The following is a 25,067-nucleotide window of genomic DNA, read 5'->3' as shown; positions in this document are numbered from 1 at the left end:
GCATTAAAGAAGGAGTTACTCCTTAACTTTGGAAAGTGTTTTTGGAATTAAACAAAAATTCCAATCTAGGTTCCAGGATTTCCATAGAGCATTAAAGGCAATTCAATTCTATTTTGAAAAGCAAAACTTGGGGATTTCTAGATTGGACTTTTTGTTTTCCAAAGAGGCCTTTAAAAGCAAGTAAGGAAAGTAACTCCCTCATTAAGTGGGACGGTTTTTGAGAATCCAATTTATTTTAAAGTTTGAGCATTTACCATTATTACTTTATTTTCCCAACCTTCTTCATTAAAATCGTGAACTTTGGATTAATTGTATGTTAATTAAGAGGTTGCTACTTTAATCGACCCCAGTTAATTGAGGCAAACCCTAGTTTAAACACAACTCGAGCCTAGTCAAAGACCTAGACCTAACTCGAGTCAAACCCTAGCCTAAACCTAGTCGAGTCAACCCCTAGCCCCTTCGAGTCTAGTCAAACCCTAAGTTGGGTCCAACTTAGTTGAGCCTAAGTCAACTCGAACCTAGTTGACTAAGTCAAACTTAAACCGAGTTCAACCTAGTCTTAATAAGCCCAAGTCCAAGACCTAGACCGAGCCCAAGTCAAAGTCAAAACAAACCCGAGGTCGAGTCAACCTTTACCTAGTCAACCCAACCTTAGCTAAACCTAGCCGAGTCTACCTAAGTCAACCAAACCCAACTAGTTAGGTCAAACCTAAACCAAGTCCATACTAGTCCGAGTCGAGTCAAACATAGTTTGAACCTACCTAATCCAAACCGAGTTCTCCCAAACCAACCCGAACCTATCTAAGTCAAAACCGAGACTAGTTGAGTCAATAGAGTGCGTCCTAACCCTAACCTTTGTTCTTTAGTGAAGTAAGTTCATTTAGTATTATTTCTTTTGATTTTTATACTAATTAGTTTATTTATCTACTTTAGTTGTAGTGTAGAAGTATGTGTGTGTATATCGTATTTGTTTCGTATGTGTGAAATGTCTTTTGTGAGTGTTTGAATTGGTAATTAGATATTTTTTAACTTAGTAGTAGGATTACATTTTATTGTTTAACATAGTTGCATTTGCATTGCTAGTTAACGTAGTTCTAGTCATAAGTTGGTTATCGTGTTTTGTTTGTCGTATATTTAGCGTAATCGTAATAGTCATCTGCATATACACTGTTATACAGTGTCATTTAGATTGCATTAGGTGTAATTTGCATTTGATAGTGTTTAAAATAGATTCTTAAAGTGAATAGTGCACTCAAATAAAAACCAGATTTTTGCCCTGTCGCAACAGAATTATTTTCTGTGCAAAAATTCTGTGTTTTCCAAATTGTTTTCTTCTATTCACTTTATTGATTTGTTATTTAACTGCAGACCAAATTTCAGCTCATTCGGAGTTGATTTGGTCTGATTTTTAAGCGTTTTGCGAAAACCGCTTTTTCTGGATTTTAAATTACAGGACTGGCGATATCCTGATTTTTCCCAGATTTAAAATGCTTATATCTGGAGTTCCAGATACTGTTTTTCAATTCTGTAAAAACTGTTGTTTTGTTCAATCTGTCAGTTGCAGAACAGAATAAATTTCGGGAAAATCGGACCCCGTTTGCCCTGTCAAACAGTGATTTTCCGATAACCTGTCAGAATGCTATTTTGCACTAGTTAGGGGCAGTTTCGTAATTTTCTTAGTTTCGGCAATTTAGACTTGTTTTCAATAATCTCTGCATTTTAGGAGTTGCATAATCATCATACTGCATTAGTAGAATTAATTTGGTTAATTTTAGACTTAATTTAGTATTTTCTTTAATTTTTGTTTGATAAATAGCATTTGCTTTATTATTTTCGTAAAAATAGAATTAGTTTTATTTATTGTTTGCATTATTAAAATAGCATACTAACTTTGTGTTTTTCTGCATTTTTAGGTTGCAAAGTATACTTAGTTTCCAGGGTTATTTTTCAAGTGTGAGGAGCGAATAATTGGCGAAAAGACGGAAATACCCTTGGTGTGGAGCAGAAGACTGATTGCTTGTTTATTTTCATTGTAGTAATTAATTGTAGTTGTATTAACTTTATAATTGTAGATTGACATTTGACATTAATAAATTAAATTTTCTAGAAATATCGTGGTTAATTCCTGTTCCCTGAGGATTCGACCCGTACTTACCACTTTGTGGAAAGTCGGTTTTTATATTTTTGGTTGACGATTTTCCAAAGTCATTGAAAATAATTGTTTTAAAAAGATCATTTCAAAATATCAACCAAATTTTGGCGCCGTTGCCGGGGAACGGCGAATTAATTACTTTATTTCTTAGAGTTTGATTTATTAATTTGTTTTAGTTAGTTAATTAGTCGTTTTATTTTTAGTTAGTAGGATTAGTAAGCGAATATAGGATTAACATAGTTAGTAAATATAGGATTCACGTTCTGTTCTTTCTAGGATGCACTTAAAATTCATTCTGCAAGGAGCGATTAGACAGGTGGGTTTTAGAAAAACATAGTTTGTGATTTCCTGTATTTATTTGTTTTAGCATTTTAGAATAGTTTACTTTGTTACTTAATCATTTAGTATAGAATTCTGACATAGCTATATAGCATATCTGTTTGTTTTTAGTTACTGTTATTTGTTTATTTACATTTTAGTATCTGTGTTAGTTTATTTTTTTAGAGTTAGGTCGTTCGCTTACATCTGGTCTTAGTACCAGTGTATGCAGGGTCGACGAGGTCTAGGAACCCCATTACACCCATTTGTTGACAACCCAGAGAGAATTTTACATTCTCATCGAAGTTCGGCAACAATGGATGACATGGATCCTCCACCTCCACCCCCAGTTCTTTCACGCCCTCTGCGGGAATACTTCATTCCCACAGACTATGTTCAGGCATCCTGCATTCGGAGACCTGATGTAGGAGCGCCACATTATGAGATTAAGGCCAGCATTATTCAAATGCTTCCATCCTTTTATGGCCTTAGTCATGAGGATCCCTACGGACACTTAGATGAATTCCTCGAAATCTGTTCTACTGTTAAATGACCAAACTATAAAAAGGGGCCTTTAGAGGGGCAAAAGGAGCTCTTTTTCTCTCAAATTTTTGTGGCCTCTTTCTCCTCTCCAGCACCTCTACCTTCTTCCATTGCAGCTGCAGCCCCAAGGTGAGTTTATTTAATATTATTTTATTATTATTTTATTAGTTTTTTATGATTTTCAATAGATTTCACCATGGAAACTCTTGTGTTCATGGATTTAACCATGGATTTCATCAAAGAACCCCAAAATCGACCCAAGAAGATGATCTAACTCAGTTTGAGGGTGATTTCAAGGGTTCTAATCCGTTAGAATCGATGAGAGGTACATTTTTCATATTCTTAACCGACGAAACGTGAGATTTACCTGTTAAATGGGTTAAATCCATGATTTCAAAGGTGAAAGCAAATTCCAGCCATTGATTCCCTGTATTTTATTTATTTATTTATTTATTCATGTTTATTACACGTTTTCCAGCATAGAAATAATTTTTATTTTACTGTTTTAGTGTTTATTTTATTGTTTTTCATTAGTTAATGCATGTTTTCTCAAGTTTATTAGATTTCTGTGTGTTTTTAGTTTAGAACAGAAAAGAGCATGCTGTTTCGGATTGAAATATTCACTGTTAATTGCTGATTTTTTTATATGTGATACATGAATGTGTAAATGAACTAGTGTAAAACAATCAGAGGTTTTGGGATTCGAGAACTCTGTCAGAAAAATCATACATCAAATCGGGTTTTTAAAGCTTTAAAATCATTGTTAAAATCAGGAAGGTAACTTGCTGTGATGATATTTTTCTCATCCTATGTCCGATTTGAAATCTGTAAAATGCCATGGATTCATATTGATTAGATCTATCTACTGTCAAATTTTGAAATTTTTTGATATCTGTTTAGTATTTTTCCTCTGTCAGAGAATCTGATTTTAAATTTAAAACTCGTTATGGTTTACCAAAACCCTAATCCGACTTGTGTTATTCATAGATTCCAAACCACAGATCTAAGTCATGATTTGTAAAAAGTGAATATTGTTATGTTTCTGTCTACTATTCACTGCTAAAATTTCAGAGATTTTTTATTAGGTCTGCTATTTATTTCTGTATTTTCAATCTGAAGTAGCTGTTTTAACCCCTGTTAGGTTTGTTAGATTCTAGTTCAGATTGCCAGAAGGGTTTCTCCCTAACCAGAGATGTTTTTTCCAATCTGTAAATTGGGAAATCTCTGTTTTTCTTCCTAGTTTGTCTCTGTAAAAATTCAGAAGTTTTCATAGAAGATTGACCCCTGATTCGGGTCTAACTTTGAAACTGGTATGTGAACTAGGTCAAAAATAGCATATTTTTAGAGTTTAATGCTATTTTCGGATTAAATTAATGGCAAAAAAATATTTTTATAATTTTAATTTGATATTAGGGTTATAACAAGTGCAGGTACTAATTTTGAGGATTTTTAGAATCCGTTTGATGCTTGAATGGCTTGAATTGCAAAACAGGGCACCCGAAGAATTCCAAAACACTGCAAAAAAAATCACAAAATTTGTGATATTCTTAAATTTTCGTGCATAAGCATATATTTTTAGGGTTTAATCATATTCATAATCATATTAGGATATTTTAGGTTAAATTTGATGTTCATTTGATTTCATTTAGTGCATAAAATTTAAGTTTTACCAAAATATTTTCTGAAAAAAACCCTGATTTCAAGGCCATAGTCTTGCTATCAGGGGTAGTTTGGTCATTTGACCTCAATTTTGAAGTCCCTAACCCTAGTTTTCACAAAGAGTACACACCTGCTGTGTAGTGGATGGTCCTGAAAGAAGCTGGTCCAGAATTTCGATAATGATGTGTTGAGGTTGACTCTATTCCCCTTTTCATTGAAGGACAAAGCCAAGTATTGGCTAAAGTCCTTAGATTCTGTAGAAATAGAGTCCTGGGATCAGTTGCAATAGGAGTTTCTTCAGAAATATTTTCCCATTGGTCGTACAAACCAATATCGTAGAGCCATCACTAGCTTTTCAGAGCTAGATGATGAGCGCTTTCATGAGACCTGGGAGAGAATGAAGGATCTCCTCAGGAAATGTCCCCATCATCAGGTGCCGAAATGGCAACTGGTGCAGAGCTTCTATGATGGATTGTCTGACAAGAATCGTCAGATGATCGACTCTTCATGTGGAGGGACATTCATGTTGAAGAGCGAGGACGAAGCATGGAGGCTATTTGATACATTGGCCGAGAATTCACTCCACCATGCTTCGAGCTCTCATTCTGATAGAGCCACACCCAGCATTCAGAAGAAAGCTGGTGTTCTTGAAGTTGGTCCATCTACTGCACTACAGTGCAAGGTAGACATGATTGCTCAGAAGCTGGACCAGCTTCTTTCAGGACCATCCACTACACAGCAGGTGTGTACTCTTTGTGCCAGTCTGGCACACGAGATCACTGAGTGCCCTTCGGCAGCTCAGTACCCTGAATTTGTTCAAGAACAAGTTCAGGCAGCTCAGGGTTACGTCAGACCGCCGAATAACCCATTTTCATCGACATATAATCCGGGTTGGCGTAACCATCCCAATTTTTCATGGAAGAATCCACAGTCTTCCATGCAGATGCCTACATCCTCTCAGCCAGTTCGGCAACCATCTTTTACTCAGTCATTTCAAAGACCAAACTATTCGCAGTCTTCTTCCTCTTCAGTTCCTTCCCCGATTCAGCAGGAGTCTACCCCGCAGACATCTTTTGAGGAGAGACTTCTCCAGGCATTCCAAGAGGTGAAAACCTCTAATCAGAACGCCTTCGAGAAGTGTAGCCAGATTTTGAGCTCGCATACGCAGTCCATTGCGAAGTTAGAGTCGCAAATGGGACAGTTAGCTGAGGCTATTAGTAGGAGACCCGAGGGTACATTGCCGAGTCAGGCTGTCATGAACCCGAAGGGTAAGGACCAGATGACTGGAGGCCTATTTCATACTGAGACACAGCAACAGGCTAAATCAGTTATGGCCTTGAGGAGTGGACGTGAGTATCACGTCCAATCTAGAGAGCGAGAGAGTAGAGAGAGGATAGAGGAGCCAGAGACCATTGTTTCACCTACGTCGGCTCAATCATCATCCCCATCCCCATCATCACCTTCACCATCTTCATCATCTTCATCCTCAGAGAAGAAGAAGAAGGATAGGAGTGAGCCTTCTCACAAAGAGGAGGAACCAGCAGAGTATATTCCCCCACCACCCTATCCCAAAGCATTAGAGTCCCCTGGTTATAGAGGGAAGCAAGGTGCGAAGATCCAGGACATGCTTGACATCTTCAAGCATGTACAGATCAACCTACCTTTGCTCGATGCTATTCAGCAGGTGCCGGCATATGCCAAATTCCTGAATGAACTATGTACGCAGAAGCGTAAATCTAGAGAGCGAGTTCCTAACAGGGTCCATCTGACTGAGCAGGTGAGTTCAGTACTTCAGCATCAGACACCACCAAAGCTCAAGGACCCTGGAGCCCCTATCATTGCTTGTACTATAGGGAACATCCGGATAGAACGCGCATTGCTTGATCTTGGAGCAAGCGTGAACATTTTGCCCAGATATTTCTTTGATTCTTTCGGGCTAGGAGAGATGAGATCGACTCCAATTACACTGCAGCTGGCAGATCGTTCCGTCAAGGTACCGAGAGGTGTCTTGGAGGACGTGCTAGTTAAGGTGGATGACTTTTATTTTCCAGTCGATTTCATTATTCTTGATATGGAAGGAGTGGATAGCCAGCACCAGACTCCGATTATTTTAGGTAGACCATTCTTGGCGACTGCCAATGCGTGCATCAACTGTAGGACCGGAGCCATGGATCTCTCATTCGGCAATAGGAAGGTAAAGCTGAATATTTTCAATGCCGCAATGGGACCAGCAGGAGACATGGACTGCTTTCATGTAGACATTGCACAGAAGTTAGTGGAGGAGCAGCCCGAGTTGTACATTACTGAGGATTCTTTAGATTTGTACCATATAGAGAAGAATAGCGGTGTAGATAGTGTAGATGTGTCTAGAGTGTCGTCAGAGAGACCACCTTGGGGAGCGGTCAAGGAACCTCTTCCACCACTTGTTGAGACTCCCGCCAAATCGTCGATCGAGTCGCCTCCGAAACTTGAGTTGAAACCCTTACCGGATTCACTCAAGTATGCATATCTCGGAGATGATGAGACTCTGCCTGTGATCATCTCATCCTTGCTCACTGAGAAGCAGGAACAGAGATTGTTGACTATTCTTCGAGAGCACAAGGCAGCGATTGGATGAGGAGTTGCTGATCTAAAAGGGATTGATCCTTCATTCTGCATGCATAGGATCCATTGTAATGAGGAAGTCAAGCCATTTAGGGATATGCAGAGAAGGCTAAATCCCAACATGAAGAAAGTGGTGAAGAAAGAGGTGGTGAAGTGGTTGGATGCCGGAATCATTTACCCTATTTCTGATAGCCAGTGGGTCAGTCCGATTCAAGTTGTGCCGAAGAAGTCAGGACTCACTGTGGTTGAGAATGAGAAGGGTGAGAAAATTCCGATGAGGACTACTACAGGATGGCGAGTCTGCATCGATTATAGGAAGCTGAATGTGGCAACTAGGAAAGATCATTTCCCATTGCCATTCATTGATCAGATCTTAGAGAGACTCGCAGGACAGAGCTACTACTGCTTTTTAGATGGATATTCAGGATACAATCAGGTAGCTGTCCATCCTGACGACCAGGAGAAGACCACATTTACATGTCCTTATGGCACCTTCGCGTTTAGACGTATGCCGTTCGGACTCTGTAATGCCCCGGCTACTTTTCAGAGGTGCATGCTTGCTATCTTCTTGGACATGATTGATGATGTGATGGAAGTTTTTATGGACGACTTTTCAGTGTATGGCTCTTCTTTTGAAGATTACCTCCAAAAACTTGCTCGAGTACTGAGTAGGTGTGCGGAGACCAATCTCGTCCTGAGTTGGGAAAAGAGCCATTTTATGGTCCAGGAGGGGATTGTGCTAGGACACATTGTGTCAAGCGTGGTATTGAGGTTGATAGAGCGAAGGTGGAATCCATTTCCCGTTTGACTCCACCCACCTCTGTGAGGCAGATTCGATCATTTTTAGGGCATGCGGGATTTTATAGGCGGTTCATAAAAGATTTCAGCAAAATCACTCGACCGCTTTGCACGTTATTGGAGAAAGACCAGCCCTTTGTTTTCGGTGAGGATTGTATGAAGGCCTTTGAGATTCTCAAAGAGGCCTTGATTACTGCACCTATTTTGAGACCTCCAGATTGGACTCTCCCATTTGAGATTATGTGCGATGCATCTGATTACGCTATGGGGGCTATTTTAGGACAACGCATCGATAGGAAACCCTATGTGATCTACTATGCGAGTAGAACTCTGTCTGATGCCCAGATGAATTATACTACGACAGAGAAGGAACTACTTGCGGTAGTTTTCGCATTGGATAAATTTAGGTCCTATTTACTCGGTTCGAAGGTGGTTGTCTATTCTGACCATTCTGCATTGAAATATTTGTTGAATAAGAAAGACACCAAACCGAGATTGATTCGATGGGTCCTACTACTACAGGAGTTTGATCTCGAGATTCGAGATAAGAAGGAAAGCGAAAATGTAGTAGCAGACCATCTTTCCAGACTGATCGTGGAGACCACGCAGGATCAGAAACCGATAAGCGATTCTTTCCCCGATGAGCAGATCATGTCAGTTAGTACATCGCAGTTACCCTGGTTTGCAGATATTGTGAACTATCTGGTTTCGAGGCAGATACTTGAGCATTGGAACAAGAATGAGCGTGAGAGATTCCTATCTCAGGTGAGGCACTATTATTGGGATGAACCAGAGTTGTTCGAATACTGTGCAGACCAGATCATTAGGAGATGTGTTCCGGAGGAAGAGTACCAGTCCATTCTGAATTTTTCTCATTCATTAGCCTGTGGAGGGCATTTTAGTAGTAGGAAGACGGCTGCAAAGGTTTTGCAGTCAGGATTTTATTGGCCTACACTCCACAGGGATGCTCATGAGTTCTGTAGGCGATGCCTGCGATGTCAGCAGATTGGGAACATGTCCAAGAGGGACATGATGCCCTTGCTTCCGATTTTGATAGTCGAGATTTTTGATGTTTGGGGCATTGATTTCATGGAACCATTTCCGCCTTCATTCGGAAATTTATACATTCTGGTGGCGGTTGATTATGTGTCCAAGTGGGTCGAAGCTGTGGCCACCAAGACCAATGATCACAGAGTAGTGCTTAAGTTCATTAAGCACAACATTTTCAGTCGTTTTGGTGTGCCACGTGCGATGATTAGCGATGGTGGCAAGCATTTTAAGAATATACAGATAGCTTCTCTGTTGAGAAGATATTCTGTCAATCATAGATTTACCACTCCATATCATCCGCAGACTAGTGGACAGGTTGAAGTGTCCAATAGGGAGATTAAGCGAATTTTAGAAAAGACAGTTCGTCCGGACCTCAAGGATTGGTCCCAGCGCTTAGATGATGCACTTTGGGCATATAGAACTGCATTTAAGACTCCCATTGACATGTCCCCGTATCGCCTTGTATTCGGGAAAGCATGCCATCTTCCTGTCGAGCTAGAGCATAGAGCGTACTGGGCTATCAAGAAATTAAATTTTGACCTCACCCAGGCTGGCAAAGAGAGAGCACTGCAGCTCTCAGAATTAGAGGAACTCAGGAATGATGCATATGAGAATGCCAAATTATATAAAGCTCGCACAAAAGCATTTCATGATAAGCATATTGTCAGAAAAGTGTTTGAGCCAGATCAGAAAGTGTGGCTATACAATTCTCGTTTACATTTATTCCCAGGGAAGTTAAGATCGAGATGGACAGGTCCGTACATTGTGAAAGAAGTATTTCCCCATGGAGCAGTGACACTATTCAATCCTATGACCCAAGGTACATTCAAGGTAAATGGGCAAAGACTGAAGCCATTCATTTCAGATGCCTTGCAGGATGGTGAGTGTGAGATAGTGCATCTCACGAAGGCATGAGGGTTCGACCAGAGGGATGTATCATATGTACATTATTTCTTTTTCATTTCAGAGTTTTTTTTTATTTAGTATTTCATTTCACATGTGCTAATTTGTGTTTTGATGTATGCAGGATGAACTTAACAATTAGTGTATCAATTACCAGGTACAGAGAAGAGCTTTCAAAGAATTCAAGGATCAGAGGAAAATCAACTTCAGAAGCTCAGAGAAAATCAGGTTGTATCTATCATTTCTCCCATATTTTTGTTAGTGTCTTTTAGTGTGCATTTGCATTACATTTTTATTCATTTTGTATGCCACTAGGGACAGTGTCATTCAAGCATGGGGGGGGGGGGGGTTTAGATGCATGCACACAAAAATTAAATTTTTTTTTTTATGACTGGTAATCAAAGTAGGCATTTGAGAACAAAGTGTAGCATATATGATTGTTTTTTACATAATCTAACAATTTATAAATTTTTAAGCCCCATAAAAATTTTATTTTCGGAACTGAGTCAAATAGAGTAGTTATTCATGAGAAAATTCAAAGAAAAGAGAGTATTTGATTGTTAGAAAATTTTGAATCACTTTAGTATAAGTATGCACAGTATGTTTTCTGAAAGAAATAAGCAAGGGAAAGATGTGTTTGAAAAATGAGTTTAAAAGAATAGAGCTACATTTAGTTGTTGATGTCTTCGTGAATCCTAGTAGTAGAACTCAGACACGAGATGAAGTGTTTGAGTATCTTAACGAAAAGGATAACGAAGGAGATCATCTCTTGTCTAAGTCGATATCTGTGGCCTTTGTAGTTCGAGTAAGTAGAATCTGAAGGGTGTTTTACATCTGGTGCCCCAAAGCCAGCTGGTTTGGGAGCCACCGGTTCGAAAGCTTGTTACATGGACTGCATAGAAAGCCTAAGAGATAGAGACATTGCACATGACGAGAGGAAGACTATACGTAAACTATTAGAATAGAAAGTCTAGTGACTCGAGCAATTAAGTCCGAGGGATACTTTGTATCTAGTGCCCTAAGGTCGGCCAACTTGGGAGTCACTGACCCAAAGCTCGCTACACGGGTCACGAAAACTGACTATTCGAAATAGTGCTCATATGAGAAAAATGCGCAAGAGATCAAAAGTTGAAAAAAGAGTGAAAATGAAAGAAAAGAATGTGCTGAATGAGAAATTTTTCATTGCTTAGGCATAAATGTGTATTACTGTGCAGAAAATATACAAGTGAGAATAAATGAGTAAAACATGAGAATACTTGACTTTCAGAGAAAAATCATGAACTAGCTACAATATTAGAAAAGGGAAGAAAAAGAATTTTTACTGTGGTGGCATGAGATTTTTAAACTTGTTTTGAGAATGTCAATTACATGAAATATTTATTACAACTGGATTCTTAAGAGCCTAATATTTTTGAAAAATCATCCTCGCACTTCATTGATGTTTGTGGGTAGCATCTCTGCAAACCCTCACGAGACCTTACTCGTCCACTAGTGTAAGTTAGGGGTTTAAAGGGCTTGTTGCATACGCTAAATGCAACCGTGATTCTTACGAAAGTGAGTTAGTATTATGCATTCATGCTTAGTATTTCTTGTCTTCAGTGCATATCATGATTAGGGTTTGTTAAGGGACTAACAAACATTCAAGCATGGGGGTATTTGATGATGCATGAAATGCACATCATGTAAACAAGTTTTTCATGCATTTTGTATCAAGTTTAAGGTTTTAAACCCATGTTTAGATGTGTTTTGATAGTAAGGGGCTATGGTTCGAATTTCAGAAAAATCGGAGTTAAAATGAGAGAGTTATGGCTATTTCAGTGTTTGGGCACGGATTTCGAGGTGGATCGGATCCATATCCGACCCAATTAGGTCAATTGGACCTTGGATCAACTCTTAGAAAGCCCAAAACCCAACCCACACGCCTATCCATATCCATTTCAAAAAGTTTTTCTGAAAACCCCCCAAAAAGTGGCGCCTAGCAATATTTTATTTTTTAACACTCTTTTTGAAAAATGTCAAAACTATAAATAGTTTTTTTTCAAGAACCCTAGGCGTCTTTGGCTGTGTTTGGACGCCCCTTGCAGTGAATCTACTCCAGCAACTCCTTCCTCTCCATCTTCCCCAACGTTTTGGCCATTGAAGACCGATCTATGTTTGATTTTCAAGCATATTTTCGATCTCTCTTTTATTTCTTTCCATTGCTTTCTTCCTCCTTGCTGTAGTTTCATCATTTTTCTGTATTTTTGCAGGTGTAGCAGAGGTGGAGACCATTAACCTTGGGCGGGAGTGCGAAACAAACCACCAAGGTGAGCCGGCCCTACCTCCATCCGGCTTTCTACACCCTCCGATCGAGAATCGGCTCACATTCCATCGTCGGTGGATCTCCAACGTGTAGCAGCTGAAAAAGGTGCCGTTTTTGGTGAAGTACAGCATTCTCGAACTGTATAGGACGTCCATCTCCAGCCATGGTCCGCTCTTCTTCATCCCCCCGGTCGTCGGATCTTCCAAAAGGTAGGTCTTCTTCTTTCTTCTCTTCTAGCTAAAACCGAAAGTGTGTGTTGGTTTTCTATTTTTGATTTTCTGAGTGTTTCTTGTTTTCTTTTTATTTTCAACCTTAGAATAGAGTTCGTGCATAGGCCAGCACGTTAGCTTAGGTTTATTTATTTGCTTGATTCATTTGAATCAAGTTTTTGTTGATTTTTCATCCTTTTTATAAAAATCGGCTAGATCTTCATCTAGTCGATTCTTCAAGTTTGTCATAGGTGTTCTTGGGGCTGTTTTACAGAAAATCCAATAAAAAAGGTGTTCATTTTGATTCACCTTAGTCGGTTTTGTGTGGGTTGCATTTGATTTTGATTGAAAAGAAAAATCCAAAAATCGGCTAGAATTATTCTAGCCGATTCTTGATTTTCACAAAAATAATTTCTTGTTTTGATATTTTTTTTCGTCCAGCATGTGTATTGAGTTGTTTTGCTGAAAATCCCATTTTAAAAGTTTATTTTAATTCATTGTATTCGTGGGTTTTTCTTATCTTGTTTTGATTTTATTTTTGAAAAAGAAAAAAAAATCGGCTAGGATTATTCTAGCCGATCTTTGTATTTTTGTTAAAATTATGTGGTGATGTTGGTAAACCGTGTAGTTGCTGTGTGTTTTGGGTGTTAACAGCAGTATATAGTCGTGTTAGTTCATTTCATTCGTTTAGGCTAGTTCTAAATAATCGTTTTTAGCATTTTTTGTTTTTGTGTTTTGAGTCTATTGAAGAAAATTACAAAAAAAAAATCAAGTCTTCTTTTCTTCATGTTTTTAATTCCAGCATAGTGTTGTTCTTGTTAGCATTTGTGTAATTAGGAGTTCTTTTTATTATTTTCTAATTTAGTTTTATCAAAATAGTGGGTATTTAGTTTTATTGCTTTTTGTTAATTTATATTTTTATTTTTTTATTTTCGTGTGGATCTTCTTCTTCCCCAAGGTGGGGCGGCAGCCATTAGAGCTCCTATTGAGCTCTAGGTTGATTTTTTTAGAAAGTCTTAATTGCCATTAAGTGAGTTAGGAAGGTGTCTAGGTTCAATGTATTAGGGTTTTATCTCATAGCCGTTTTTAGTGGTCATTTAAGTAGGTTTTGGTAATTAGGGCAGCAGTTAAGTTTAGAAAATCGTGTTTTTCAATTAGGCCTTTCCATTACCTAGGTGAGTCTTAAATTCTTTGGTTATAGAGTCTTAAATTAGGGGTGTCGAATTTTAGGAAGGAGGTCAATTAATGTATTGAGGTTGGGAAAAGCTTTTGGAAAGAGGAAATTCTTCAAAAATCGTGTGATGTATTTAAAGAAGATTTGAATTTTTGAAGGGGCATTAAAGAAGGAGTTACTCCTTAACTTTGGAAAGTGTTTTTGGAATTAAACAAAAATTCCAATCTAGGTTCCAGGATTTCCATAGAGCATTAAAGGCAATTCAATTCTATTTTGAAAAGCAAAACTTGGGGATTTCTAGATTGGACTTTTTGTTTTCCAAAGAGGCCTTTAAAAGCAAGTAAGGAAAGTAACTCCCTCATTAAGTGGGACGGTTTTTGAGAATCCAATTTATTTTAAAGTTTGAGCATTTACCATTATTACTTTATTTTCCCAACCTTCTTCATTAAATTCGTGAACTTTGGATTAATTGTATGTTAATTAAGAGGTTGCTACTTTAATCGACCCCAGTTAATTGAGGCAAACCCTAGTTTAAACACAACTCGAGCCTAGTCAAAGACCTAGACCTAACTCGAGTCAAACCCTAGCCTAAACCTAGTCGAGTCAACCTCTAGCCCCTTTGAGTCTAGTCAAACCCTAAGTTGGGTCGAACTTAGTTGAGCCTAAGTCAACTCGAACCTAGTTGACTAAGTCAAACTTAAACCGAGTTCAACCTAGTCTTAATAAGCCCAAGTCCAAGACCTAGACCGAGCCCAAGTCAAAGTCAAAACAAACCCGAGGTCGAGTCAACCTTTACCTAGTCAACCCAACCTTAGCTAAACCTAGCCGAGTCTACCTAAGTCAACCAAACCCAACTAGTTATGTCAAACCTAAACCAAGTCCATACTAGTCCGAGTCGAGTCAAACATAGTTCGAACCTACCTAATCCAAACCGAGTTCTCCCAAACCAACCCGAACCTATCTAAGTCAAAACCGAGCCTAGTTGAGTCAATAGAGTGCGTCCTAACCCTAACCTTTGTTCTTTAGTGAAGTAAGTTCATTTAGTATTATTTCTTTTGATTTTTATACTAATTAGTTTATTTATCTACTTTAGTTGTAGTGTAGAAGTATGTGTGTGTATATCGTATTTGTTTCGTATGTGTGAAATGTCTTTTGTGAGTGTTTGAATTGGTAATTAGATATTTTTTAACTTAGTAGTAGGATTACATTTTATTGTTTAACATAGTTGCATTTGCATTGCTAGTTAACGTAGTTCTAGTCATAAGTTGGTTATCGTGTTTTGTTTGTCGTATATTTAGCGTAATCGTAATAGTCATCTGCATATACACTGTTATACAGTGTCATTTAGATTGCATTAGGTGTAATTTGCATTTGATAGTGTTTAAAATAGATTCTTAAAGTGAATAGTGCACTCAAATAAAAACCAGATTTTTGCCCTGTCGCAACAGAATTATTTTCTGTGCAAAAATTCTGTGTTTTCCAAATTGTTTTCTTCTATTCACTTTATTGATTTGTTATTTAACTGAAGACCAAATTTCAGCTCATTCGGAGTTGATTTGGTCTGATTTTTAAGCGTTTTGCGAAAACCGCTTTTTCTGGATTTTAAATTACAGGACTGGCGATATCCTGATTTTTCCCAGATTTAAAATGCTTATATCTGGAGTTCCAGATACTGTTTTTCAATTCTGTAAAAACTGTTGTTTTGTTCAATCTGTCAGTTGCAGAACAGAACAAATTTCGGGAAAATCGGACCCCGTTTGCCCTGTCAAACAGTGATTTTCCGATAACCTGTCAGAATGCTATTTTGCACTAGTTAGGGGCAGTTTCGTAATTTTCTTAGTTTCGGCAATTTAGACTTGTTTTCAATAATCTCTGCATTTTAGGAGTTGCATAATCATCATACTGCATTAGTAGAATTAATTTGGTTAATTTTAGACTTAATTTAGTATTTTCTTTAATTTTTGTTTGATAAATAGCATTTGCTTTATTATTTTCGTAAAAATAGAATTAGTTTTATTTATTGTTTGCATTATTAAAATAGCATACTAACTTTGTGTTTTTCTGCATTTTTAGGTTGTAAAGTATACTTAGTTTCCAGGGTTATTTTTCAAGTGTGAGGAGCGAATAATTGGCGAAAAGACGGAAATACCCTTGGTGTGGAGCAGAAGACTGATTGCTTGTTTATTTTCATTGTAGTAATTAATTGTAGTTGTATTAACTTTATAATTGTAGATTGACATTTGACATTAATAAATTAAATTTTCTAGAAATATCGTGGTTAATTCCTGTTCCCTGAGGATTCGACCCGTACTTACCACTTTGTGGAAAGTCGGTTTTTATATTTTTGGTTGACGATTTTCCAAAGTCATATTGAAAATAATTGTTTTAAAAAGATCATTTCAAAATATCAACCATCAGGAATTCTGGGGGGCGTCGCAATTGGTATCAGAGCGATGTTTTAAAAAGAGTTACAGAAGTGTGGTTCAAGTCTCTGCACTCATCGGCCATCGCACTGTAAGTATGCCTACTTCTGTAGAGTCGTGTTTTTGTTGTTTGATTGCTTATCTTATACGATTGGATGAATTTGTGTGTTTTTCGGGTGTCTTCCAATGCAAGACACAATTTCTTGTTTAAGCCTCGCATTTTGGCTTACGATATCGATTGTGGGAACCTAAGGGTTCGTTTGCGCTTATGGATCTAGTTTCCCAAGCTGATACGAGTCAACTCCTGTGAGGATTAGAGATTTTTGACTAAGACTTAGGGGACTACTTGCGTAGTTCGCCCTTCTCGTTCCACATCATGTGGTGGAAACGATTGATATATCATAGCGACGATCAAACTTTGACTCTAATCATGTTATAGACGAGATGACTTCGATAAGAATCGTTGGGTGAGGCTCTGAGCAAGTGTTTTCCTTCTTTTCCAACTTCGTTGGAATTATTCGTAACCCTGTTTTTGGCGAAGGGTGTCTTGCTGGAGATAATTCCTTTTGGACAGAAGGCTGAAGCCTTGTCTGTGCCAGTGAGCCTCTGTGTATCTCGTTGGCGGATATTGTTGATTCCCTAGTCGTTCTTGGTGATGAGAACATATCTGTTGTTACGCGCTTGGCATGCTGCATTTTGTTGCCGGTGATGGCATCTGGCTCCTGAGAGGGTCGTGTTCTTGGGATGGCTTAACACCGATCTTTAGGGTGTTGTTGCTTGTGAGAGAGCGTTGCAGGAATTTTTGTTTCCCCCACCACTGTCTGGAGGATTGTGGTGAGTTGGCTCAGGAAGTGATTCCTGGTAGCTCCAACTGTGCCGCTGGATAGAGTAGCTCTCCAGCGATGCCGTTAGCATGGTGATTCGCTAACGATGCCATCAGAATGGTGATTCTCTGATGATGCCATTAGGATGGTGATTTTCTAATGATGTTGCTAAAGTGGTGATTCTTCAGCAATACCGTTAGCGTGGTGATTCGCTAACGATGCCATCAAGGTGGTGATTCTGTGATGATGCCATTAGGATGGTGATTTTCTAATGACGCTACTGGGGTGGTGATTCTCCATTAATTCCGCTAGGGTGGTGATTCTCTAGCGATGCCATTAGAGTGGTGATTCTCTAATGAAGGGCATTGGAGTGGTGATTCTCCAGTGATACCGTTGGAGTGGTGACGCTTCAGCGATGCCGCTAGGGTGGTGATTCTCTAGTGATGCCATTAGAGTGGTGATTCTCTAATGAAGGTCATTGGAGTGGTGATTCTCCAGTGATGCCGTTGGAGTGGTGACACTTCAGTGATGCCGCTAGGGTGGTGATTCTCTAGCGATGCCATTAGAGTGATGATTCTCTAATGAAGGTCATTGGAGTGGTGATTCTCCACTGATACCATTGGAGTGGTGACGCTTCAGCGATGTCGTTATCATGGTGATCCGCTAACGATGCCATTAAGATGGTGATTTCCTAATGATGCTGCTGGGGTGGTGATTCGCCAGCAATGCCGTCAGCGTGGTGATTCGCTGGCAATGCCGTTAGCGTGGTGATTCACTAACGATGCCATTAGGATGGTGATTTCCTAATGATACTACTGGAGTGGTGATTCTTCAGTAATGCCATCAGGGTGGTGATTCTCTGATGATGCCTTTAGAGTGGTGATTCTCTAACAATGCCACTAGGGTGGTGATTCCCTAATGATGTTACGATTGATGATATCATGTGACGATGTTATAGTTGACGATGTCATGCGAGTGATGACTCTCGTGTTTTGTTGTGTTAGAGTGGTGATTCTCTAACATTTGTCGTCTAGAATGGTGATGTTCTAGCGTTAGCGACCTTGTATGGTGTCATTTGAGTCCGTTCATGGAACATGCTCATTTGTCGTGTTGAGTTGCACGATTGAGTTGTGATGTGACTTTTGTCTGAATTGTGTGTTGTGTGCTCGCGAACTTTGTATGATTGCTGCGATTATTGTTTCACGAGCCTGGTTGTCAGACCTATCGATTGATTTTTTTGTGTTTTTATCATGATAGATGACTTGGAAGACTAGATGCAGCGACATTATGGGTACTGTGAACAACCTTGCAGAGGTTGTGCAACAGCAGGTGGTTGCGATCCAACAGATGGGTGCGAATCTTCAGCATGTAGCCCAAGGTGGGAAGAACACGAATACAGTTACCTATAAGCAATTCATGGAGTTGGATCCTCCTACTTTTGAGGGTAAGACAGACCCTGAAGCTGCTGAATCTTGGATACGTGAAATAGAACGTATTTTTCGTGTTTTGGGTGTCCCAGAGGAACAGAAAGTGAATTTTGGTACTTATCGTTTAAAAAACCACGCTGAGAAGTGGTGGGACACTGTCTCTTCAGTTAAATTCAAGGACACGAATGTTATGTGGGATGAATTTATGGAAGTTTTTAACTCGGCATATTTTCTGAAGCATGAACGCAGTAAGAAGATGCAAGAATTTCTAGACTTGCAACAAGGAGCGATGACCTTGTCTGACTACATCACGAAGTTTCGTTGCCTGGAACGATATTGTCCAAATGTTAAAATCGTGGAGAAGGATCGAGCAATGAAGTTCGCTCGTGGTTTGAGGCCTACTTTGAGAACTAAAGTGTTCACTAGCAGGCTAAAGTCGCTCGAAGAAGCTATCGAGGTAGCTACTCTATTGGATGAAGACCAAGCTGAGCAACAGGCTCAAGTTTTTGCGATTGCGAGTGAGAAGAAACCTAGTAGGGTGGAGTCCTTGCCACCTACTAGAAAGCGGAAGCGTCAGAAAGTATCTCAGAACTACCAGCGAAGGCAATCCCAGCGATCGAATGTCCAGCGGAAGTATCGACGATGCGACGAAGATCACGCTTTTGGAGCTTGTCCTCGTTACGATGGCAAGTGTTTCAAGTGTGGACAACCAGGGCATATTGCCAAGTTTTCTCCAAAGAAGTCTACAGGAGACTTAGTTGTTGCCGATTAGGCGCTGTCAGACGAGATCTAACCATTTTGTGGTTGTTTGTTGTTTTGTGATTTTGTGGACGAAATCCTTTTTAATGGAGGGTAGGATGTAAGACCGTGTAAACACCCCAAATTTTCACCCTCATCCAGTACTTACATTTCATGTGTCATTGCATATCATTGCATGCATTTGGCATACCATTTCATTGCATTGCATAGCATTACATGTCATTACATCTCATTTTCGAGATCCAGCACTCTTGTTTTCAAAACATTCAATCCAGATTTGAGTTTTAAAGCTCTTCTTTCAAAAAACAATTTTAAAACCTGGGTTTTTAATCAACATTCTATCGTTTGCCAACCCCCAGGACCTTATATTTTGAAGCATTTTCTCAGAAAACAATCTGGATTCATTTCAAACTCAATTTCAATTGATTTCAATTCTCAGATGAGGCCCATTTAGGTGGTGTCGCTTCTGGATTCTTTTATTTATCAAAAATCTCAAAAATTTTAGAGTCCTAGTTGGATCAGGACTCTGTATTTTCATCTGTTTGAATCTTTTTGAACATTTTTAAAACTCTATTTTGATTTTAAACAAGTTATGGTCATATCCCTTGTCCATTTCCTCCATTTTGGCCAAAATCTTAGAGTCCTAGTTGGATCAGGACTCTTCTTCAGAGTTTCAATTGGATTGGGACTCTAATCTTTTACAGCTATTTTTATCCATTTTCAATCAAATCTTTCAAAATCTTTCAAAATGAGTCAGAAACTCAGATTTTCAGTCAAAACAGGACTCTGTTCAGAGAGTCCTAGTTGGATCAGGACTCTGATCCTGATTTCAATTTTAAGAGAATCTTTCAGAAATCTTTCAATCTACCAAAACTATTATACTTTTATCAAAGAATTTCAAAATTCTAAGGTTTTAGCCGAGAGTCCTGATCAAATCAGGAATCTACCCTCAGAGTTCTAATCGAAATAGGACTCTATCCAAAATTGATTTTCTCACTTCATTTTCACTGGTTTTCAAAAGCTTTGCTTAAAATTCATCATTTGCCTACCAGAAAAAAACCAAAATTCTTAGAGTTCTGATCGAATCAGGACTCTTTCTTAGAGTCCTAATCAGATCAGGACTCTGAACCAAAACTTCAATTCCATCCTGTTTCTAACTGTTTTTCAAAATTCTCTCATTTGTTTTATCAGAAAATCCAAAAATTTGAGAGTCCTAGTTCAATCATGACTCTGTCTTCAGAGTCTCAGTTGAATCAGAACTCTATCTTATTTCAATATTTGTTATTGTTTTCACTGTTTTCACAAGTTCTTTCGTCTATTTTTCAGAAAATACCAAAAAAAATCTAGAGGTTCGGTCCGATCAGGACTCTGTCCCAGAGTCCTAGTCCAGTCAGGAGTCTGTTTTGAAGTCTATTTTTATTTCATTTTTATTTATTTTTCAAAAATTAGGTCATTTTGTAGAGTCCAGTTAATTCAGGACTCTATTTCAGAGTCCTGATTGAGTTAGGAGTCTAACCCTGACAGTATTTTCTGACTTATTTCATCATTTTTGATAAAGCCTTTTCAAAAATTCCTTTATTTGGCTTTTAAAAAAACCAAAATCACAGAGTCCTAAAAATCTAGGACTCTAACCCGGAGTTCCAGTTCGCTTGAGACTCTACTTTCAAAACTTTGAATTTCAACTATTGATTTTAACCCCTTTTCAAAGCCATTTTCAGTATTTATTTCAAATTTTCAAAACTCTGATGTGGGGTCCACTTAGTTGGTGCTATATCCAGAGGAGTTCTGACCCAGTTGGAACTCTATGACATTTCAAAAACTTTTAATTCCAAGTCTACTTTTGAATCTCTTTTGAAAAACCTCTCATTTTCAAGTTTTAAAATCGTTTTTGAAAATTCAAGTGGGGCCCACTCGGGGTGACACCACATTTGAAGAAGTCAAGGTTAGACTAGGGTTAGTCATTGTCCTAGTTAGGTTTGGGGTTTAGAGGAGTCAAAATCAATTTTGAAAATCCATTTTATTTAAGTTTTAAACCATTGGTTTTTAAAGGTTTTAAATTCAAGTTTTAAAAACCAAATGTGGGTCCATACTAGGTGGTGCCACATTTGGAGTTTTTAGGGTTTAATTAGGTTTTAATTAAGGTTTAGTTAGAGTTCATTTAGGGTTAGGAAACCACAAAAAATCGTCCTCCCTTGGTGGTTTTAGATAAAGTTTGAAAAAGTCAAAGTTAGGTATTAATTAGTCCTAATTACATGGGTTTTGAAAAACTATAAAAAGGGGCCTTTAGAGGGGCAAAATGAGCTCTTTTTCTCTCAAATTTTGGTGGCCTCTCTCTCCTCTCCAGCACCTCTACCTTCTTCCATTGCAGTTGCAGCCCCAAGGTGAGTTTATTTAATATTATTTTATTATTATTTTATTAGTTTTTTATGATTTTCAATAGATTTCACCATGGAAACTCTTGTGTTCATGGATTTAACCATGGATTTCATCAAAGAACCCCAAAATCGACCCAAGAAGATGATCTAACTCAGTTTGAGGGTGATTTCAAGGGTTCTAATCCGTTAGAATCGATGAGAGGTACGTTTTTCATATTCTTAACCGACGAAACGTGAGATTTACCCGTTAAATGGGTTAAATCCATGATTTCAAAGGTGAAAGCAAATTCCAGCCATTGATTCCCTGTATTTTATTTATTTATTTGTTTATTCATTTTTTCTACATGTTTTCCAGCATAGAAATAATTTTTATTTTACTGTTTTAGTGTTTATTTTATTGTTTTTCATTAGTTAATGCATGTTTTCTCAAGTTTATTAGATTTCTGTGTGTTTTTAGTTTAGAACAGAAAAGAGCATGCTGTTTCGGATTGAAATATTCACTGTTAATTGCTGATTTTTTTATATGTGATACATGAATGTGTAAATGAACTAGTGTAAAACAATCAGAGGTTTTGGGATTCGAGAACTCTGTCAGAAAAATCATACATCAAATCGGGTTTTTAAAGCTTTAAAATCATTGTTAAAATCAGGAAGGTAACTTGCTGTGATGATATTTTTCTCATCCTATGTTCGATTTGAAATCTGTAAAATGCCATGGATTCATATTGATTAGATCTATCTACTGTGAAATTTGGAGATTTTTTGATATCTGTTTAGTATTTTTCCTCTGTCAAAGAATCTGATTTTAAATTTAAAACTCGTTATGGTTTACCAAAACCCTAATCCGACTTGTGTTATTCATAGATTCCAAACCACAGATCTAAGTCATGATTCGTAAAAAGTGAATATTGTTATGTTTCTGTCTACTATTCACTGCTAAAATTTCAGAGATTTTTTATTAGGTCTGCTATTTATTTCTGTATTTTCAATGTGAAGTAGCTGTTTTAACCCCTGTTAGGTTTGTTAGATTCTAGTTCAGATTGCCAGAAGGGTTTCTCCCTAACCAGAGATGTTTTTTCCAATCTGTAAATTGGGAAATCTCTGTTTTTTTTCCTAGTTTGTCTCTGTAAAAATTCAGAAGTTTTCATAGAAGATTGACCCCTGATTCGGGTCTAACTTTGAAACTGGTATGTGAACTAGGTCAAAAATAGCATATTTTTAGAGTTTAATGCTATTTTCGGATTAAATTAATGGAAAAAAAATATTTTTATAATTTTAATTTGATATTAGGGTTATAACAAGTGCAGGTACCAATTTTGAGGATTTTTAGAATTCGTTTGATGCTTGAATGGCTTGAATTGCAAAACAGGGCACCCGAAGAATTCCAAAACACTGCAAAAAAAATCACAAAATTTGTGATATTCTTGAATTTTCGTGCATAAGCATATATTTTTAGGGTTTAATCATATTCATAATCATATTAGGATATTTTAGGTTAAATTTGATGTTCATTTGATTTCATTTAGTGCATAAAACCTAAGTTTTACCAAAATATTTTTTGAAAAAAACCCTGATTTCAAGGCCATAGTCTTGCTATCAGGGGTAGTTTGGTCATTTGACCTCAATTTTGAAGTCCCTAACCCTAGTTTTCACATTTTTAAGTATGTCATATCATATTTAGTTTAGTATATTTGCATTTGAATTTCAAAACTTGCATTTTATCAAAATATCTTTCTAAAAACCCTAATTTCAAGGCCATAGTCTTGTTATTAAGGGTATTTTGGTCATTTTGGCCCCAATTTCGAGAATTCAAATTCCATTTTCATATTTATTCAATCTTATTTCATATTTTATCAATTTTTATTTAAGGGAATCATGGTGAAGGATTATATCTAGCAAAATCCAGTAATTTCTAGATATTACTGGATAAACCTAGAAAAGCTAACATATCATCACTAACAAAGTTTTTCTAGTTTTGCAGGTACATTGAAGATTTTAATTTCATGTATTTAAATTTCAATAGTGTTGTAAATTAAATGTAAACTTTGGAATAAGAATTTAAATTCCTGCATAGATTAGGATTTGCATTTCATATAGTTTAAACTTTGATATATAACTGCCATGTATGCCAATTCATGCACATTTTATTAATTCACTATGGTCTACACGAATGGCACATACACTATCTTTTATGAAGTTTATAAACTTGGTGGAATTCGTATTTATGGCCATAGTCAGAATACGAATGAGACCCAGATTTGTAATCTTCGTATTAGCCACATTCAGCCTACACTCTTAGGCTAACTTCAAAATGCACTGCATTTCTCAAAAATACAAAAAGATTTTCCCAATTCCTCAAAATCAAGTCTTTCAAATCCATATTCATCAATTTCATTCATTTACAAATTTCAATTTCAATTTCAATTCATAGAAATCAATTTCTTCAAAATCTCCTAAGTCTATTTCAAAAATCGATTTTCTCAAAATATGGATTTGCCAATGATATTTCAAGTATTTCCCAAGTTCCAAATTCGATTTTTCTAAGTTATATTTTCAATTTCAAAGTTATTTCACATTTCTCAAAATCAATTTTCACAAAACCTCTAGATTCTTCAGAAATCGATTTTCACTTTCTCAGATACAATATCTCAACCATAATTCACGATTTCCCAAGTGTTATATTTTCCAAGAATCTCCAAATATTTTCCAATCTTTGAAGCAAACATCTTGTTTTCAAATATGCATTTTCAGAAATTCATAGCACATGCCTGATTCTTTGTGCATTTAGGAAATAGAACATGATTTAGACAAGTTGAGCAAAGTTAAGCACACAATTGATCCTTGGTTCAATTATCTCTGGTAAAGGCACCAGGAACGGTTGAACCTCGTACCGACAGGCGAGTCTCATTCTTCGGAATTATCTCGCATTTTAAAACGGAGGCGAGTTATTTTCAAAATCCTTTTCAAAGGTCAGTTTGACTCGCAAAAGTTAAAAATTTTGCGATGATAACAGGTTTGGCGACCGTGATGGGACCTGTCTTCGCCTGATCAATTTAATGCTCTACTTAGTTCAAGTTGTCAAAATCGATTTCCATGGAATGTCAGCTTTTAATTTATGCTATCATGTGAACCTAGGAGCCTAGGCTTGAACCCAACTGACATGGACTGCATGTAGACTAGGTATGGTTTGGTAGGACCATATTGAGGAGGAAATTTTCATGCTCACATAGACTTAGGTCTAATACAACCCTCCTCAATCTAGGTTTGATTGAAAACAATGTTTGCTTCTTCAAATATTTTAAAATTCTATCTCTTTAGGATTTAGAGCCCTTTGTTTTCTTGCATGTGCTCATATTTCAAAAACCACCCCCACCTATATTGTCCCGGTCTTCAAGTTGCTAGGCTCTCTTCCAGAACCATAGTTCGGGACAGAGCCTCACAACTGGGCCACCTATTTGGGTGAAAATTCCCCTGCCACGTACCAAGGGCCATAGTCCAACGTATATCGGCAGGTGCTCAAGGATGTTGGAAAACTTGAACCTAGAAC

At 37.6% G+C, this 25,067-nt stretch overlaps 1 non-coding gene across 1 annotated transcript; it reads right to left on the bottom strand.

Moving 5' to 3' along the window:
* Positions 1-5,004: 5,004 nt before the first annotated feature.
* Positions 5,005-5,107, bottom strand: LOC149840322 (small nucleolar RNA R71). Its single transcript, XR_016431737.1, has one exon. It is a non-coding gene; the product is annotated as a small nucleolar RNA R71 (small nucleolar RNA).
* Between the last annotated feature and the right edge of the window lie 19,960 nt (positions 5,108-25,067).

This window comes from Nuphar pumila, chromosome 4 (assembly GCF_984573655.1).
Source record: "Nuphar pumila chromosome 4, dmNupPumi1.hap1.1, whole genome shotgun sequence".
Taxonomy (NCBI): Eukaryota; Viridiplantae; Streptophyta; class Magnoliopsida; order Nymphaeales; family Nymphaeaceae; genus Nuphar; species Nuphar pumila.
The sequence above is the reverse complement of the archived record's forward strand: the minus strand, read 5'-3'. Positions and strand labels throughout refer to the sequence as shown.